This window comes from Plodia interpunctella, chromosome 16, assembly GCF_027563975.2.
Source record: "Plodia interpunctella isolate USDA-ARS_2022_Savannah chromosome 16, ilPloInte3.2, whole genome shotgun sequence".
Classification (NCBI taxonomy): domain Eukaryota; kingdom Metazoa; phylum Arthropoda; class Insecta; order Lepidoptera; family Pyralidae; genus Plodia; species Plodia interpunctella.
In genome coordinates this window covers 8,196,636-8,217,609 of record NC_071309.1, presented here as the reverse complement: position 1 = coordinate 8,217,609, position 20,974 = coordinate 8,196,636, and the positions used below count along the sequence as shown (strand labels likewise).

Sequence of the window (20,974 nt, the reverse complement as noted above, 5' to 3'; positions counted from 1 at the left end):
ATAATAAAATTGAAGAAAGGCCAAATTTGTACATTGGATATTTTTTTAATTCTTCATGGAATACACTTAGTTACTGATATACATGACGAAAATATGGTTTTGGAAATTTTTGTCTGTCTGTCTGTCTGTCTGTCTGAACGCGCATCACTCGAAATCTACTGGACCGATTTGCTTGAAATTTGGTATGTAGGTAAGGGTACCGGGCTAACATCTTAGATACATTTCGTCCCGGTAAATGGTCAGGTTCCCGTAGGATAATTGATAAAAAAAAAAAAAAGGTACTTAGCAATACCTAAGTGATAGAGAGAAAAACCATTTTGGCATGACGTGACCCGTCTCTCCAGGGAGCAAGGCAGAAGATCGAAGTAATCTTCCCTTCCTAGTCCCAGGTCAGCATTTTACCTAATATAAGTTGCTACAACTTTGACTATAATTTAATTTTATGTGACACTAACGTGTTTCGTTGATAAATAACTTCCGCGATATCGCAGTGCTAGACGCTTCCGAGTAAATTTATTAACCCCCAAACGCAAAACGAGTGATTTTATAAGTTAATCATAATGAGGTTCTTCAAAAAAAAAAAAAAACAGAACTAAGCTAAAATATGTTTTGTCAATACCGCACTTCATATTTGAGGCATTATAACTATGAAGTATATTATAACTATTTTATGAATAACACGGTTATTAGTTAAAAACTAAATTTACTTAACAGATTTCTATCACGCATATAACTTATACCCATACCTATGCCTATTATTAATAATCTCAAGCAAGTTATGCCACAAACTACCTCACGTATACCTAATTCCGAAATGTGCCGCATGAATGTGGCAGGGACATCGACAAATTGCAATTTACTGCGTCCAACCACGCCAGTTGGACGCAGAGCCAGGGTTGTTCACAAGTTTAGGCAGAATTGACCTGCGAGGTTATTTTCACGTACCTACATACGATATGTCATGACTGACATCACTCGAAGCTAAAATAGGTAGGTATATCATGCAATTACCTATAATATAGTTCCTGTGACCTATCACCATGGATTTAATAAGTAGCGCCTATCACAGGTTAGAGATATACACAATTGTGCTGCTCAAAAATTGGTCCACGAGCAAAATATCGTGTTACTTTTTATTCATTGGCACCCTTTTGTCTACATGCTCAGTCTATACTGCAAAGCTTTTTTAGGAGCGAACCCAAAAATAAAATCTACTTTAATTCTTCTAACCTAACTTGAAGAAAATGGATAAACTGTTTATTTTTGCGCGGTTTCGTGGCTACTCCCATACGAAAAGTTGTGTTTATGGTAATACCATTACTAGCCCTTGCCCGCGGCTTCGCCCGCGTGAATTTGTCTGCGAAAGCGAACAGACAATTTTCATACAAACTTTCACCCCCATTACAGTCATTTAGGGTTTGATTAAAAAAAAAAAAGGTAGTCTATGTTTGAACGGGGGTTATTAACTACATGCATGCATACCATATTTCATTAAAGTTAGTCTAGTGGTTTAGCCTTGAAAGCGTAACAGACAGACAGACTTTCGCATAATATTAGTACAGATGGATAAAAAGCTAACATGGCCTGAGCATGAGATTGTCTACATGACAAACATTTTTAATGATTAAATTTTGAACGATTAAAAAGTCACCCTGTACTACATTACTATATTTAAATTATTTGAACACAGACTGCCTGTTTCCAGTGTCCTTTGAGAGGCAAAATTAATTAACAAGCGTATTAATTTAATTCCATAGTAACATACTTAAGTACAATATTGTTCTTTGTTCGGTGTACGACAGAAATTATGGATCGTTGAAACCTGAATTAATTATTACCTATTTTATTTTAAGCTGTTTGTTACCCACAGTAAAACCCGCGGTAAAAACTTATCTTTTATGGGGACTACTGTAACTTTGGAGTCAGTTGCACTAATCAATTTTGACTTTAACTTTAACCTGCAAAAAAACGCGAAATACGGCATTTTGTCTAAACGACGACGGGGTGGTGCGCAGGTTAGTGTTAATGTCAAAGACTGGTGCAAACCACTTTTCGAGTTTCAAACCGAACCCGAACCAGTCACCTCAGTCCGGTCAACCGGACTAACTGCCGGAGTATACTGTTAAGAGACGACTATTTCTGTTACAAATTTCATTAAGCGCATTAACAGTTTAGCCGTGAAAGCGTGTCGGAGATTCGCTTTTCGTAACATGAGTTTGGATTAATGTTCGCTATATTTGCAGTATGTTACAGATTTCCAGGACATGTCAATTTCACGCTACAGTTATTTGAGAGCCTAAAATCCCAAATTAAACACAACTAGTTCTATTTGACATGTTTCCAATTATTTGAATAACGAATGAATTCGAAATTCGGAAATTATTCGATTATCTTACAAGGAAAACATTGTGAGGAAACCTGTACACCTGGTTGATTCTTATTCTTATTAACTTGTGTGTGAAACGGAGAAGGCAATGGCAACCCACTCCATTAATAACGCCAAGAAAGTTGTTGTGTGTGTTTCATTCCACGTAATAACCACGACCCTCAGCCATGTGGAATACGACTATGAAAAGAGAATACCTACTTCTGCACATTGGATATTTGTGATTTGAGCAGATACGTCCGTAGAGGTCCGTATGTCACTGAGAAATATTGTGAGCGGGCACAATTTATCCTCCTGTTAAAATTAAATTTATTTGAAACGTTCACCTTAATGTTGCTAATTAAGTATCTTGTTTGCCGTACGTTTCGGTCTCGTTTAATTACGTAGTATTTTATTGTAGGAACGATTTAGCTTTTGTTACCGAACCAGGTGAAAATATTTTGACAAGGTACTCGTATACTCGACGATCGTTTTACCTTGACTATCTGTTGTTGCAGTGTCGTTTTGTGTTGTTGCAGTGTCGTTTTGTTATGCGATATTATAAAACTGCGAAATGAAAATCGATTTTCTCTGTATAGATTTAATATCTAATGGAAATCTCGAATTATTCCAAACTGCTTCAGCGGTTCTAATTTTTTTGAAAACGGAACCGTTTTGAAAGTTTAGTTTTTGAGAATGACAGTGAAAATAATCTGGTGCTTCCTGCAAACAAACAAGCTGAGGTACTTCCTTTTGCCCTTACCTTGTTACTAAGTACCAAATCTTACTACCAGTAGTAAGACGGGAAATTAATTTATCCGTGTTACTACTGCCTCGGTCGGTAGAACTAAAGGCAATCTAATATTACTCTAGAAAACTAAAATAATATATAAGTAAGTATTTATTAGATATAAATAAATAAATAAATAAATAAATATATTAGGACAAATTACACAGATTGAGCTAGCCCCAAAGTAAGTTCTAGACTTGTGTTATGGGATACTAACTCAACGATACTATATTTTATAATATATACATATATAGATAAACATCCAAGACCCGGGCCAATCAGAAAAAGATCATTTTCCATCATGACCCGACCGGGGATCGAACCCGGGACCTCTCTGTTCAGAGGCAAGCACTTTACCACTGCGCCACTGAGGTCGTCAAATTTATTTTACTTTGTATTAATTTATTGAACTCATTTTTAGGTATAGCCAGTTCATTGATTAAGGGTTAAAATCTTTTGTAATTTGTAACTGATAGTTACTACTAAGAACGTTCACTTACAAAAACTTGCACCGTGGCCTGTGTTACTACATAAGTAAGTCAACTATGTCGCACTAACTGTCATACTAGAGGGCGCTAGTGTAGTGTGTATAATTTTCACGTTCCGGGGCTGTGGGCGACTTTTATTGCACTCGGGGACTAAACTGTACTCGGGACGACATGTTTTCATATAAGTTCATACATATAAGTATTTTTTAACCCCCGACTACTGAAGGAGTTATAAATTTAACGTATCTGTGTAGTATCTGTTTGTCTGTCCGCGCCATCTTAGCAGCCAAACGGCTGGACAGATTAGGTTTAGTTTTTTTTTTGTATTTGAAAAATGTGCGTTTAGCCGTCGGAGTAGGGGGTTTTTCAAATGTTTAATTTAATTTTTATATTATTTTATCAAGTACTAGCGGCCCGTATGCGTGGTTTTAAAGATCTAAGCATACATAAGGACATAGAGACAGCGCGACTTTGTTGTATACTATCTTATCAAAATACTGTTAGTATTTATACTGGGTATTTCCACGGGAACACTGGACAGAGAGGAAGCAAAGATTCAAACATCTTAAGCTTGAACAAACTTTTATTATATTTAATGAAGTTACTTTGTCTGAACAGAACAAACAGCCTCTCGCAGTAGGTTTCAGTTAGAAAGTTAGCAAAGCACAGAAAACAAATATTATGAGACACAATTAACATAAATAGAAGCAAACTCAGTAATGTGATCTCATCATGCCAAGTATGTTTTATGAACGGTTTTCCTAATGTTTGTTTATTTGTTGAGTACGTAACAAAAGTTACATGAGATGATGTGAAGAGAATAACTTGGTATAAATAAGCTGTGTCAACTGAAGTGAAACAAAGTTGATGGTTACGCCTCAATATAAGAAAGGGGGAACTTATTGGTTGATTAAAACAAATTACAAGAGTAGCATTTTTTCTTCCTGCTTTGCGTGTTACATTTTCGGAGCTGTGACGCTCCAAAGCCCAGGGATCCCGTAAACATTAAGCATTCAGTTATGAGGCTAGGTTACATATGGCTTTAAAAATTTAGTCTAATTGAGGGTCGTTAGATCGTGGCATGTGGAAATTCTTTGCCTAGGAAATAGGTGTGATAATGATGTATATTCCCATTTTTCCCATGTTTCCGTGGCAAGTGCCATAGGAAACATGGGAAAAATGGCCAAAAAGTCTGATAGGTAAGTAGTCAATGGAACTTTATATTATGCTGGGGGGCATTACCATGAAACATAAAACACGTAACACGTCATTACGTTCACACGTTCTCTTATTTGTACACGATGCGTACCTACACGATATGGGAAAAAGTGTCAGGTTGGCCTTCTGTGTTTCGATTCTGTAAGAGACGTCAAAAATCTCACGTCGGAATCCGCGCGGATACGGCTAATTTGCATTCTGTAAAACTCACTCGAACACTAGCGCTACACTTGCGGGTGCGTCGGCGAGTTGAACTAAACTCACTAAAGCATTACTGCTGTTCCGCATACGCCATAGGTACCTTTAGGAACGAGGCAAACTTTTCCCATCCTATAATAATAAGGCCCGCACGTAATTTGTAACAATTTAACAAAGGCAAATGGTAACCTTTTCAAGATTTGATGCACGCGCGACCCTAGGACCCTAATAGCTTTTTGACGGCCATCTTTCTTTCGCATTAAGAAGAAATAATATAAGTACACAGTTCCTACATTTTTATTTTTTATTCCAAGTTAAAGCAAATAACATTAATGATAAAAATTAACTTAGATCAGTTTAGGTCGCAACGTGGAGATGAACAGCATCGCGAGGTTTCAGCTCATCGAAATCTCGACACATTCTAACAACATGATTGAATAACAATGTGTAGTTTTTGTAAACCCATAGACGAAATATACTTACACGGGTTACGTACACGAGATCGTCCTTAATGGTGGAGTGAATGATTTTGTGTGGGTAGGTGCGTGAGCGCAAATAGTTGCGTACATTTATCCAATAATAGATGTTGCCCGGGGCTTCGCTCCCGTGGGAATTTTGAGATAAAATACATTTTATCTCAAAATTCCCACGGGAGCCTATAACAACCTTGAATAACGTACCTTTCTAATGATGAAATATTTTTTGAAATTGGTTCGGTAGTTTCGAATATTACCCGCCTCAAACATACAAACTCACAAACGATTACCTCTTTATAATAATAGTATAGATAGATTAAAAAATAAATAGACACGGCGTTTACTTTCTTTTCTTCTATCCAATATAGCAATTACAATACCTATTGTGTTCAGCTTTTTTATTATAGGTGTGATGATAATCGACGTTATGTAATTACAGTTAATTTTGTTCTTTTCGTGAATAATTTTTTTGCCAACCTGTAACAACGTCTTGTAATATTTCTCTATGTTTAACAAGTTGAAACTTGTAAGTTTATATACCACAGCAATAGCAACGTAGCCATACGAAGGTTGAATCTTAAGTGGGTGGTATAATACTGGGTTTGTGGCACGTACTATTTGAGAGTTTGTCGCTTAACTTGTAGCACCAGGAGGGCTACCATGAAACATACAAACACGTAACACGTTACTCACGTCCGCATGTTGTTTCTTTTTATCATATCGTGTACGAATCATGAAAAAAAGGGAAAACTTGTGGACATAATAAATTTTACACCCAAACCTTCCTCGAGAATCATACTACCTATTCGTGAAAACAACATGAAAATCCGTCCAGCAGTTTTTAAGTTTAACGCAAACGGACAGTCAAACGCGGCAGAGGATTTTGTTTTATGATATGTCAGATAAGGATGGTGATTATATAACTCGTTTTGACATATCCAACAAATTGGTAATCGTCTAAATGCCAAATAAAGAAACAGACACAACCTGTTAAAATTGCAGGTTATTGATAATAGTTTGTTAACGTTGTGTTATTCCATTTCATACATACAGGTATAGGTGTAAATGACTTATCATTTTCTAAGAAAATAGACAAAGTTTGAGCTAAAGTGTGAGGACACCCTAAAACGCCGGATGAATATCAATTGCCGGGATATCATCGCCAAGAGCACGTACCTATAATTCCAGTTACATGCATAGATTAAAAACTAAATAGACACGGGATTTACTTTCACTGCTTTTGAAACTCTTTCTCATCTGAGCGTATTTCCGGTTGCTGCTGCAGCTGTTGAGCGTCGAAGCCCAAGGTCCGCTAGACCTAATCCTGATTTATTTTCTTTTGAATGTGTATAGATAATATTTGCTGAATACCGCATAGCGCCTTTAATTATGCCTTTAAAATATTTCTTAGCCTCTTCTTCGAAAATACATATCTCGTAACAATAACAAGCGTTTTACTTTTACAAGTATTTTTTGGAAATTGTCCTAAAATAGAAATTATCATCAAGATTTTAGGTGCAACACAGTATCACTGAAGCGCTATCGGTCTTTCAAGAAGTTTAATATTTTTCAAATGTCAATCAAAGGGAAAGGCTATAAATTGGGGATTCTTTTTATAGTCGAGGCTTTGTCTATCCCGTAAAAAACCGTTGGTGTAACGTGTACCTATATAATTACACTTTCTCACAAAAATAAAAAAGGAGACTTGCATAACCACTATCTAGCAAGTCAAGGGAAAATGAAATAAAAAAATTAAAAAAATATTTTATGACATCGGCTTAAAACTAACCTGACGAGCTCGGTGGCGCAGTGGTAAAGTTCTTGCAAACTGAACCAAGAGGTCCCGGGTTCGATCTCCGGTCGGGTCATGATGGAAAATGATCTTTTTCTGATTGGGCCGGGTCTTGGATGTTTATCTATATATGTATTTGTTATAAAATATAGTATCATTGAGTTAGTATCCCATAACACAAGTCTCGAACTTAGGTACTACTTGGGGCTAGCTCAATCTGTGTGATTTGTCCTAATATATTTATTTATTTATTTTATTTAACCGTAAAGGATTATCGTTAGATTATAGTCGTCATGAAATAAAGTCTATGTATTCTACATCGGAGTTAATCTATGGTTTATAAAGTAACTTTTCTTTCAGTTTGTTACACGTAGGATCTTGTATATTTGTTCATATTGCCTACACCCTACACCCTTGTTGGTTAATTAAGTTATTGTTTTATTTATGGAATACTAAGACGTGCTAGGTTTTGGCTTCTGCTGAAAATGTACTTTTCCTGGATGTAATGTAAGCATTTATGAAGTCGTTAATCAATTATATATTACAATATATTACATTACCACGTAATAATCAAGTTACCGTGATTTCCATCATGAATTTTCCCGGAAAATTCCGTATATCAATTATATTAATTCTGTGATTCATTCCGTAGAAACCTAGATGATTGCGTCAAAAAAAATAGGTATAATATTTTTATTCAAATAGGCAACATTCATAAATTACCATTTGTGTAAACAAATATTCATAGCACGTCGTAATTTCAAATAAGTTGACATTTAATAAAATTTAATCTAAAGTTTTATCATCGGCGAAGCTCAAAAAGAGAACTTCTCTAGTCTGGAATTTAAATTAATTTATGTGGACGAATGTACGTTTGAGATGTCTTGTGTAATAAAAAAGAAATTACATTGTACTAGATATAACTCTATCTATATATTCCAGATTTAAGACTCCCCACAGTCTCAATCTATTCTCAATATATCTTCTCTATTTAATAAAAACAAAATAGTTCATTTCAAATTGATACCGCTAACTGTTTTATTTTTAGGTATTTTTTTTTCTCAATTTGAAGAATAAAATGGTTACATTTATTGGCAGTTTCTACTGATTTCCTTCAGCTTTCTGTCGTCACGAACAACGTTGAATACTGCTCAGGCCGTGTCCCGGCCATAATGAGAAATATTATCACCTCCAAGGCACGTGATCTTCGAGGAAAACCTTCTAATTAAAGGATTTTTCCCCTCATAACCCTAAATCGCCGCAGAGTCCGTCAGAATTCCCTATGAGGTTGAGTTATTAAAACGTTATCGGAATGTTACATTCTTTCCCTCTCATACCACTTTGGTCCACTGACTAAAATCTATTGGTAGATCAACGGATATATTTACAACGTCGATCCACCGTTTACCGCAAAGTCGTGAATATTTTATTATGGTATCATATTTATTTTGTTGATGCCTCTTCGAATATTCACACGTTAGTTAGGTTAGGTTTAAAGACTCTCAATTCTCATTAAGACATATTTTTACATCACTTACATGAGAACATAATACAAATAATATTCGTTGTCACACTAATAAACAAATAAAAATAGAAACAGACAAGTTCAGTAAATAGTAAGGACGTGCTTGGCTAATTGTTTCTTAAATACATCGAACGAGTTAATATTTTTAATGTCAGAGGGTATCTTGTTAGTTGCCTGTGTAGACTAAAATGTATAAATACATTCTCAAAATGAAACACGACAATCAAATGTAACTTTAATTGATAAATTTTTAGTATAATATTAGCACTTATTTTTTGTTTTGACCCCCGACGCAAAAAGAGGGGTGTTATAAGTTTAACGTGTCTGTGTATCTGTCTGTGGATCGTAGCTCCCAAACGGATGAACCAATTTTCGTTTAGCTTTTTTTTTGTTATAGATAAATTGATCCTGAGTTTTCTTAGCATGTTATATGTTAGCATGTTTCATCATCGGTTCAGCCATTCAAACGTTGTAGAGAAATTAATATTAAAAGTCGGGGGTTTTGAATTTGTCTAACAAAAAAAAAAAATTAAATTCAGGCTGAAAAGTCGGAAGATGAGTAAATTTATTTGTAATTTCAAAAAAATCATTATATAAATATTTTTAACAATTTGCTTACCTTTTCCGAGACCCTATTGAATGTTGTTGACGCTAAGTTATACATAAATCTGTGTCATTATTCTTGTGTTTGTCTATGTTATGTAACTGTAGCTCCTAATGTAATTATATTGTCTTCAATTACAGAAGAGATAGTAACTTTGTTATACGTTTGTGTACAAGTTACACATATATTATTATTTGTAAAATAACAACACAATACACAACCAGACTAAAACATAAAATAAAACACAGTATTCATAAGCACAATTGAAGAATATATAAATTAATAATTAACTATAACATTAAATTATATATATTATGTAACATATAAATATCTCATGTAAAGTTTAGTAGTAGCCTAAGTTTAGTAATACCCTACTACTCAAGAGCGAAATTTGAAATTCGAATTCAGATCCTTTTTGGGGATTTTTTTTCTTTTTGTTGATTCCAATTATTCATGAAGAAATAATATTGAAGAATAAATGAAGAAATAACATTTTCATGAACGTTAAAAAACCAATTTTACTGCCGATTTTCATAGCGTTGCTGGTGAAAAAAAAAATAACAATGGTAATCTCCCGTTTTTGTTTTTAATTTTTTATAGTACCTAATTATACTAATTACATAAAGTAGGTACATGGTTGGCAGTATGGATTTAATTATTTAAATATAGTAAAACATTTGGAAGAACTGAGAAAATATAGTTATGAAATCGCATGAGACGTCATCCATCTATCCGTACACAATCCAAAGCTCTGGTGAAGAAGAGGAACAAATGTTTGTCATCAGACATCCCATAAAATTTCCGTATTTTCTTTTCAAGGTACGATACCTAAATATAAAGGCTAAATATCAGTAAGTTTTCTGTTTTGATCTGAAAACAGGAAATGTTTGGACGCTATAATGTATTTAGCCAAATACCAAATGAGGTTTGTTCCGTATTCATCCAATGTTGTCTCATCCTATACAATATTTTTTTCCTTATTCAATCAATTTGTCCTTGCTCATTCGACGACAATAAATTAATTATGTATATACCTTATTCCGTTTATTATCAAATAATAATTTTATTTAATTGATTATCAGTATACCACACTGGAAAAAGGGGAAGGAAGAAGACCACTTTCTTACTACGTGCGTGTAAAATAATAGGTAAGCAAATAATTGATAAATTGAACTATTGGCTAACAGAATTTTAAACAATTAATTTTCAATTAACATCTGAATAACTTCTTGAGTGTCGGAGTCCAAAACCTCGGTTTTGGTCAAAATTATGACGGCATTATTATACTATTTCTCAAAGCTAAAAAGTAGCAATACGAAACAAAGAGATCTGTGAAGAAATGGCGAAACTCAATTAATATTTACTCTATATAATAAATCTAAAAACACACTGGTAAGCTCCTATTATAGCTTTATATAGTTTTCTAGTAATATAATCACTACATAGTATAAAACAAAGTCGCTTTCTCTGTCCCTATATCCCTTTGTATGCTTAAATCTTTAAAACTACTCAACGGATTTTGATGCAGGTTTTTTAAATTGATAGTGTGATTCTTGAGGAAGGTTTATGTGTATGTTACCCGAGCGAAGCCGGGACGGGCCGCTAGTAAAGCATAAAGTACATATTAGAATCAATTTAATGACTCAAACGAGATAAAATTTTGGAAAAACAAAGAAAATGTAATCGGATGAGTGATGAAACGGGTTGTGATGGCATCGGATGAATGCGGTATAACCCGCAAATAAGTCTAATTGGCCCGGTTTGGTATACCGCTCACGTTTGGCTTAACCCACTGTGCGCTAATTTGACATGGTACTACAGTGTAACTAGTAGTTATATTACAACGTAATAGGAATGTCTATTATGACCTGTTGTTGTACTAATTAAACCTATTAGTATAAACGTAATAGTTTAATAGTACGGTCCAAATTAAGGGTGGATCCACCGTCAAATTGGATGTTAATTTTTACTTGACGTTCCGACGAATTGGCGTACTTTCCGTTTTTCTGCATACTCTCACTCTAAGTAACTTTCGCTTAGCCGATGTATATCTTCTTTTATTTTAGACTGTGTTAAGTGCTAACACTGGTGTCAGGTTTTATTCAAATCAGACATCTAACAGAATTTATGACTACCTAATGACTAAGATCTCATACAAACTATGTAATGTTCTTTCGTTTCCGTCTACATCTGAGTTCGGCGACAGTGTGTAGACGGCATAAATTCTGTTCAAGTATAATAAGCCTTAGGAGCATTCTTAATTTAAAAGCCATCTTATTACATAGAATAATTTACTTCAACAACATCAAAATAATTTGAATAAGCTTCTTGATTGTGGCGTCTAGTGGATTATACCTTATTTTCAGGTATACCTACTTATGCGAATATCATGTTATTACAAAATTCAAAGGTTTTAAATTGTGATTCCAATTTTAAGTAAGACCATATTTTGTCAGTTAACGTCTTTGGGGAAAGAAAAGGCTGCGGTGAAGTTTGTCGCTTTGGAAGTCAGCAGTAGATTAGTTTTAAGTAATTATTTAATGTCAATTAATGACGTAGATCAAATTGAATAAAAAATGAATTGTAAAAAATTAAATATTCTATTCTAATACGAGGAAAAAAGTTTGGCCACTTTATACGATACGATAGCTTTATGCAATTCTTAATTGACGAAAAATTCGAAGCACGGAGAGAAAAAGGAAATTCATGGATCAGTTCAAAGAAAAAAACATAGGTCGTGTAGTATTGGGAGGTAAAATCGATAGCAGAGGATATATGTAAATGAAGGCTTCTCAACCGACAAGAACAACGTTTTTAAATATATATATCACGATGATTGGTTAGTACGGCAGCAAATTTAAAACAGCCTGTCGTTTAAATAGAAGCCGGAATAACCAGATATAAGGGAGGTTTGTGAAATCGATGACCGTGCCAGGCGGGGCGCGGCGTGTGTCGCCGCAAGGCTCTGATTCTAACCGATTTTTTTTATGATCAGCAATATAACTATTCTTACTGCCGATTTATAAGTCTACCCAAAGAAAATCGTTGTTCTTTTATCAGCAAAATTACTCTACTATTTTTTACCTGTATACGATAATAACTTTGGGATTTCGACATAAAAATAACCTAATTACCTGGTAGTTTGACTCCAATTGTACTTAATATAGGTACATTGTCCAAAAAACGTTTTGTGTAGGTACTGAAGTTCCTGTGAAATTGCTAAAAAAAATCGGAATACATTTTCCTCAACTTTGCCGGAATGTTTTTTTACTTTGCCTTTTTGCGTGTCCGGTTAATCAGCAAAGTTTTATCCATTTGCATAGTAATTATCCTCCTATAGGGTCAAGCTGGTCGCTGACTGAGGATTTAAGGGGCGATGTTAGATAAAGTTTTTTGAATCATCTCATCATACTTTAAGCTAATGAATATTGTAAAAGGGTGGTAAGTATGTTTGTTACTAGTTAAAGAGGAAGAGAGGACTTACTAAGTGGAAATTGATTTGTCCCGAATAGGGTACTATTTTTCACACGGAAGCAAAGCCCCGGGGCGATACTAGTATGAATCTAATACTTTGTGTGCAAAATACACTTATTTTTTTAAGTAATGAAACAATATACTAATAAACACTATAAAAATTGCACACACATTTCTGTATATGGTGGGTGGGAAACAATTCTCTCCCTAAAAGTGAAGTTGGTTAAGCAGACAATGAAGTAGATAGCAGTCATTAAGTAGGAAACTTTGGACGTCAATCACAATCAGCAACTTGACTCGAACATCGCGCAGATGGCGCGCTCTCGAGGCAAACTTGCGCAGATTTACTTTTAAAAATATTTCTGCACACGATGTGTCACTCCAGGAAAATGGATGTAACAAAGGCATTGTTACTTCACACTGCAAAAAATGCGTGATCAAGTGACAGACATACACACACTATCACGTCTTTTATGCCTTACGGAGTAGACAGAGCAAGAGAGGAGATGCAAAACTCGACCGACTTTTGCCCGTACTCTACAGTTAATAGCCCTTTTCCTTGATTGTCTTTTACAATTTGCGCGGGAAGTAAAGCAGCTGGCACATTCTATGTTTTTCCGGGCCAGCATGGAAGATTTGACTTACATACAATATTTTTCATTTAATCTGCTTAAAAGTAAAACGATGAAATTAAATTGTGTCACCAAATCATTATAGCCCGATTAATGGATTAGTCATTTGTCATTAGCTAAATTGTCAGTTATCCTAGGATAGCTAATGGTAACTAAACGCGAAAATTTAAACACTCATTAACTAATTCAGAAATTGACCTTCACAAGAAATTTTTCAAATCAAATTTCATATTACACTGATGGCCGGCCCGTCCTGGCTTCGCTCGGGTAAAACCGCACTAAATTATATATACCTACCTACACCTAAACCTTCCTCAGGAATCGCACTATCTATCCCCGGGGATTCGCTTTAGTGGGAATTTCGGAATAAAAAGTATCCTATGTGTTATTCCAGGCTATATTCTACACGTGTACCTAGATTTATTACAGTAAAGATTTATTAAGTAATTTGCGTGAAATACTAAACAACCATACCACATATACATCCTCACAAACATTCGCATTTTTAAAAGCAGTAGGATATTATATTAAAAAAAAAACTTATAAATGAGCAACACCGAAGCTGAAGTTTATATCGGCAGTGGGAAGAATTCTTGGCAAGCAAAACAAAATATTTGTTGACTCATCGAGTCTAAACAAAAATCCACTCTATTTTTGTTTTATTTCACAAAATGTTGTAGGAATATTTTGTAATGGCCTTATATTACAAAAAAAAATGCTCGGGTATTGATTTTCGCTCGTATCTTGTATGTATGTATGTATGTATGTATGTTATTCTTTGTTATCTCATATCGCCAAAACCGCTGTACGGGTTTATATAATAAAGGTATCCTTTACATTTTGTATTAGCTGCCCAAGTGTTCTTTGATAGGTGATGTTAAAAAAACAGACATGGCGGTTGTGTAACGCCATAATGGATTTGGTGAAAAACATTTTTTTAAATACTACAATATAGGTATCAAATTAAAGAGTTTAGAATTATTTGAATCGTTTTTCAATGATGGACACCTTCTTAAAGTTTTGTTCTTGGACACTATTCACTAACCTAATTGTTTATAAAATTAGTTGCGTAAAATTAGTAAATAATGAAATTTTTGAATTATTCTCCGATTTGTTAAATAAAAAAACTTTTGGACAAAAAAAATGTTGGCAGCCCTGGATGACGGCATGTAGATTAATCACGCATTCTGTTTACGCTCTAGTTGAGTTCAGAGGTTCGATATTTCTCTGCACTGAATTGTGGCTAACTAGTTACTAGATCTGGACATATAGACTTATTAACTGAAATAAAAAAATAGGACTGGCTCTTTCTTTGGAGCTTTTTCTCTTTCACACACACAAACACTGAATCAAAACAAATTTTAATCCAAAATGATATTCACGATAATTCCTCTGTCAATGGCTTGACAACTAAGGATGTCAAAGATCATACCAATGACCGTAAAAGTAGCAAAGCGAGCTAGGGATCCGATGGTTTATATGTATTACTAGATGTTACCCGGGGCTTTGCTTCCGTGGGAATAAAATTTATAAAATATTGAGATAAAATATACCTTATAGTAATCTTGAATAATGTACCTTTCCAATGGTGAAATAATTTTTGAAATCGTTTCGGTAGTTTTGGAGATTACCCGTCTGAAATATACAAACTCACAAACGCTATCTAATAATAGTATAGATTTAAAAAATATTTCTTTAGTGAATATTAGACACGCAGCTGATGCGTCCACTCGTATATTAGCCGCATTGAAAGTTTTAGTTCACTTTATAAACTTATTTCACTGATATATTAACTAAAAAACTGATATTAATTTATCGCTTTAGTTTAATTCACTTTTTATACAACAATCTATACTATCTATACTATTATTATATAGATGTGTAGCGTTTGTGAGTTTGTATGTTTGAGGCGGGTAATCTCCGAAACTACCGGACCGATTTCAAAAATTCTTTAACCATTGGAAAGGTACATTATCCAAGATTGCTATAGGCTATATTTTATATCAAAATTCCCGAAAAGAGCGAAGCCCCGGGCAACATCTAGTGACACATAATTCTATTAAATCTGAATTCAAATTCAAAAAGCGAAATTATGACATGAAATTACATTTGTTAGGAATATCCATTGACGACCTCGGTGGCGCAATGGTAAAGTTCTTGCCACTGAACCGAGAGGTCCCGGGTTCGATCCCCGGTCGGGTCATGATGGAAAATGATCTTTTTCTGATTGGCCCGGGTCTTGGATGTTTATCTATATATGTATTTGTTATAAAATATAGTATCGTTGAGTTAGTATCCCATAACACAAGTCTCGAACTTACTTTGGGGCTAGCTCAATCTGTGTGATTTGTCCTAATATATTTATTATTATTATTTATCCATCCATGCTTGGAGATAGAATTAATGTGAGCTGTCTTTTGTGATAGAAGTCTGTACAGAAATATGGTGATGTTGAACAGATGCTATGTTGGAGTGTTGCCAGTGGTCGCCAGTCATCGGCTTGTGGCTGCAACTAAATACAGTCAACAACATAGCATATAGATACAAGGTTTGTCGGTTACTGGCAGTTGACTAAATTTTTGTTGATTGTGATAAATTGAATGCACGTATGTGTGTAATCATGTTCTTCTATCGATGTAACGAGTATGCATTTTATTCGCCGCCCAGCTTAAAAATATTATAAATGTATATATACTAGCTTCGCCCCGGGGCTTCGCTTCCGTAGGAATTTCGGGATAAAAGGTATGTGTTATTCCGGGTTATATTCTATCCGTGTACCAAAATTCTCAACGTTCGGTCCAGTAGATTTTGCGTGAAAGAATAACTAACATACTTACACACGTCCTCACAAATTTTCGCTTTTTAATATTAAGATGAAATATCCCGGCTCAATGGCGAATCAATGTCTAAGCAAGACTCGCGCAAAGCACAGATTTTAACTTTCAAAACTTGTTGCAACAGTTATCTTTGACGTGAATTTACTAGTCTTTTAAACGCAAAGTACGCCACTTTGTCTTAACGTCGTTGGTGCGCTGGTTAAAGTTAACGTCAAATTTGACTGGTGCAACTCGCCCTTAGATAATCAATGAAACAAATCACAGTACCGTGGCAGTGAGTGACATGTGAATAAATTGGTTTTCGTCATGGCAAACGTGAAACTGTAATTTCTTTTGTTCGATTTATTTCAAAGAGCACTCTCTCTCGGCTTCATGAGTGAATTTTCTTTTTTTTTATCCAAACTCAGACCAAAATTTTCGGTCTGTTTTTATGTACTTATATATTATTACTATAATCTAACCCTCTTATAAGAGGGTTAAATTATAGTATAGATTAAAATTACATACAATACAATATACAATACAAATAACCTTTATTTAGCTCCACAAGTATACAAGGACATAAATAAACACACAGATCACAATTATAAATATAAAACTTGTGGGAGCTCTGGAGACACCAAACTAGGCAAAAGCCTGTGTCTTGGGTCACCAGGTCCCCCTCACATGTTTGACATTACAAGGTATCCCGGAGTAAATCAGTATCTTCATTTATATATATAACTAGGTATTTGTACTAATTATTTAATAGACGTAACTATTTTATTACTTATAAAAAATTATTACTATTTAAGTATTTAATGCAATGTTATTTTAAATTATACACTTAAACCAATATTTCAAGTAGTTGTTCTGTACCATCATAATCAAAACTGTCTAACCAGTGTTTTAATTCCGTCTTTATTTTATAATTGTTTAAATTTTTTGCCGTATATTTTGCATTATACTTATTATAGAGATATGGAGCAAGAAAGTCATATTGAGTTTGTGCAAATTTAGTCCTAGTGTAGGGAACTGGGCAGCGGTCGACTCTTTTATTTTGCACAGGTAGGCTCGGGACTACTTTTGAATGATACCTACGAATGCAATTGTAAAAATATAATTTTCTTACAGAGAGGACTTTGGTAACCTTGTATAACTCACTCGTTGGAAATCGAAATGGTAGGCGCATAAGTACCTTCAAAACCGCCCGTTGTGAACGTTCTAGCTCCATAATAATAGTTTTGCCAGCACCTCCCCATGCACAAATACAATAGCTCAGTATAGATTCGCAAAGAGCTACATATATTCTCAACAACAGACGTGATTGTGCAACTTCTCTTATGTTTTTAAAAGCATATATTAGTTTCCTGACCCTTTTTGCTAGCATAGTAATATGCACATCCCATTTAAGTCTGTAGTCGATTAATACACCAAGATATTTCACACTATGAACTCTGGTTAACTCTGCACAATCCAGACAACACCGTCGGTCCATACGGTTACACGGGTACGTGTGAAGAGTTATTCTATAATTAGGATCTGGACTAGTTGCATCCGTTATTGAAAAACAAATATAGCTACATTTCGATGTATTTAATGTTAAAAGGCTATCTTCTAGCCAACAGCTGATACAAGCCAGACCTTCTTCAGTTAGGTTATTAACCTGTTCCCATGTTTTACCATGAAACAGGATCGCTGTATCATCAGCAAATGCAAATATGTTTGCTTGATTTATATTTAGGCTGCACAGATCATTAATATATAACAGAAAGAGACTAGGACCCAACGTACTTCCCTGAGGGATTCCGTAGTTGCTAACTGCACTGTCGCTGACATGGTTTCCAACTTTAACACATTGTTGTCTATCCTTAAGATAGTCCTTGAACCATGCCAAGGCATAGCCGCGTATACCAACATTCTCCAACCTTGTAATCAATATGGGTAAAGACACAGTATCGAAAGCTTTTTTAAAATCTAGGAAAACTCCGACACATTTCTCTCCTTTATCCAAGTAGGATGTGGCCAAACTCGTCAGTCTTAGTACCGCGTCCTCGGTCGATTTGCCCTGTCTAAACCCATACTGACTATCCACAATACGACCCTTTTTTTCTAAGTAACTCATCAACCTAGTATTTACAACTTTTTCAATAATTTTAGAAAGACTAGATAGAAGTGAAATTGGTCTATAATTAGATGGATCCAACCTATCTCCCGACTTGTATACAGGACATACATTAGCTTTTTTAAATAAATTTGGAAATATGCCGGTTTCAAAACTTAGGTTGCATATAAAACATATGGGTTCTACTAAAAATGGAGAAAAGGTTTTTAAGAACGACGTTGATATCTGGTCCCAACCAGGAGCACTATTTGATTTTAAGCTATTGATGATGTTTCTAACTTCTATTGGGTCTGTAAAAAACAATGCTAGTGATTCTACCGGTGTGTTCTCTTTTTTTGCTGATTTGGCTAATAAAATGTCATTCGTTTTTAGCTTATTTTTTGTTTTAGCTGCCAGGGAACTACCTACACCCGTGAAATAATTGTTGACTACATTCAAAGAATTTACTGGGTTATCTTTTATATTTAATATATTATCATTTGTTGTCTTTGTTACATTCAAACGACAAATTTCCTTTATTAATCTCCAAGTTTCTTTACTGTTTTTTAAATTTTTGTTAAATTCTGTCTCGTAGTATTGTATTTTAGCATATTTGATAATATTATTGCAAATATTTCTATATATTCTATACGTTTTACTTAGTTCATCATTATTTACATTTCTTTTAGCTTGTTTATGTAATTTATCTCGTTTGCGTATTGATTTGATTATACCTGGAGTAATCCAGGGTTTCAGAGGACGTTTCTTATTAGCGACAACTACACGGTTAGTGTTCTGGTTAAGTAAACATTGCAAATAGTTAACTAAGTATTCAGTTGCTATATTTGCATCTTTGAAATTATATAGTTCATCCCAAGATTTAATTTTCAGATGTTCAAATATGCGGTTATAATCTAGTTTATTTTTATTAAGTGCAGGGTTTTTTTTATTTACTTGAGCGTCAGATAAGAACAGTAATATTGGAGAATGGTCAGTTAACCTATCAAAAACAACTGTCTGCCACTTTCTATCAGTTTTAATTGAAAAATGATCTAGACAATTATTGTATCTAGTCGGTAAGTTAATCCCTTGAAGCAACCCATAAGTCGCTATGAGATTGAGATATTCATTAGTATTACTGTCTGGGTTTGTAGAAATTATATTTATATTAATGTCGCCAGTCAAAATAATATTTTTCGTTTTAATTGATTTTAAGACTCTATCCAATGAATTTATATAATTGTTAGTATTAGAAAAACATGGCGGGCGATAAGAACAAATCAGAGTATAGTCATTTATAGAAACAAGTAAACAATTTCCATCATTAAATGGGGGTTCATCAACAGAGGTAACTACAAGGCCGTTCCGCACATATACCACCACACCATCATTTTGATTTAAACTGATCTTAGTATGATACATATTGTAATTAGGTATTATTGGTGGATTTCGTTGTTCACTAGTTCTACATTCTGTCAGTACCATAACGTCTATGGGTATTTCAATCCTTGAGACAAATACTAAAAAAGAATCAATATTACAATTGATACTACATATGTTACATGTTACTATAGTGAGTGATTTATCATTCTTAGAGCTATATTGCAGTAATTCTGGACAAGTACTAGGGTCCTCTACCCTATGACAAATAATTTGGTCCGAATTGTCAATTTCAGCATTAATAGATGATACTAATGTATTGAATTTTATATATAAAATAAAACAATTACACAAGTATGAATCATAATTTCTTCACTGTTCAAATAGGTATAGCACACATTATAATTTAGATAATCCTTAGTAAAGCATTGCAATACACTTAAAAATTGACAAAACATAAATTTGAGTTTTACAGAAACAGTCTTGACGCACTCATATCGATGACTCATTTCATACTCATGTATCCAATGCGGAATCAAGCCAGTGAATCCTACGAGACAGAAAATAACGGTGGGCAAGTAGTAGCTTGCAAGTTGGGCAAGTAAGTCATGTAATTGAGGTATTAATATTTCAGAGGTACAAAACGCACAAATTAAGTCATTGTAAATTTGTGATTGAGAGCTTTTTACATTGGTGTAGAACAAGGCAAGTATCGTATTCAAGTAAATAAATAATGTAGTTACGTTATATAGACATATTTTATGTATAAAATGTTTACAGTATTTTTTTATATGGTATTTCTTACTATAATATAGGCATATATATATTAGGCACTTATACAATGGTAAACATAATCTACCATGCAAAGTGTAGGTATTTCCTAATTGTAATTTTATGAAGTAATCTAAATCGTTGGAACAGTAGATCTTTATATATGATATTAAAAATAATGTTAATTCTAAATAAGTGTAAAAGTAATTAGTATGCGATATAGATGATTTTTGAGACACAAGGACAACTTTATCAATAGCATAATAATAAAAAGTGGGTAGTTTGACTAAAACAGCGGATCGAGTATTGGAATAGAGGTTTGGGATACACTGAGTTATGGT

At 34.1% G+C, this 20,974-nt stretch overlaps 1 long non-coding RNA gene across 2 annotated transcripts in view; it reads right to left on the bottom strand.

The window, feature by feature from the left end:
• Window positions 1–20,974, bottom strand: part of LOC128676305 (uncharacterized) — a 135,067-nt gene that overhangs the window by 6,356 nt on the left and 107,737 nt on the right. The window lies entirely within an intron of this gene.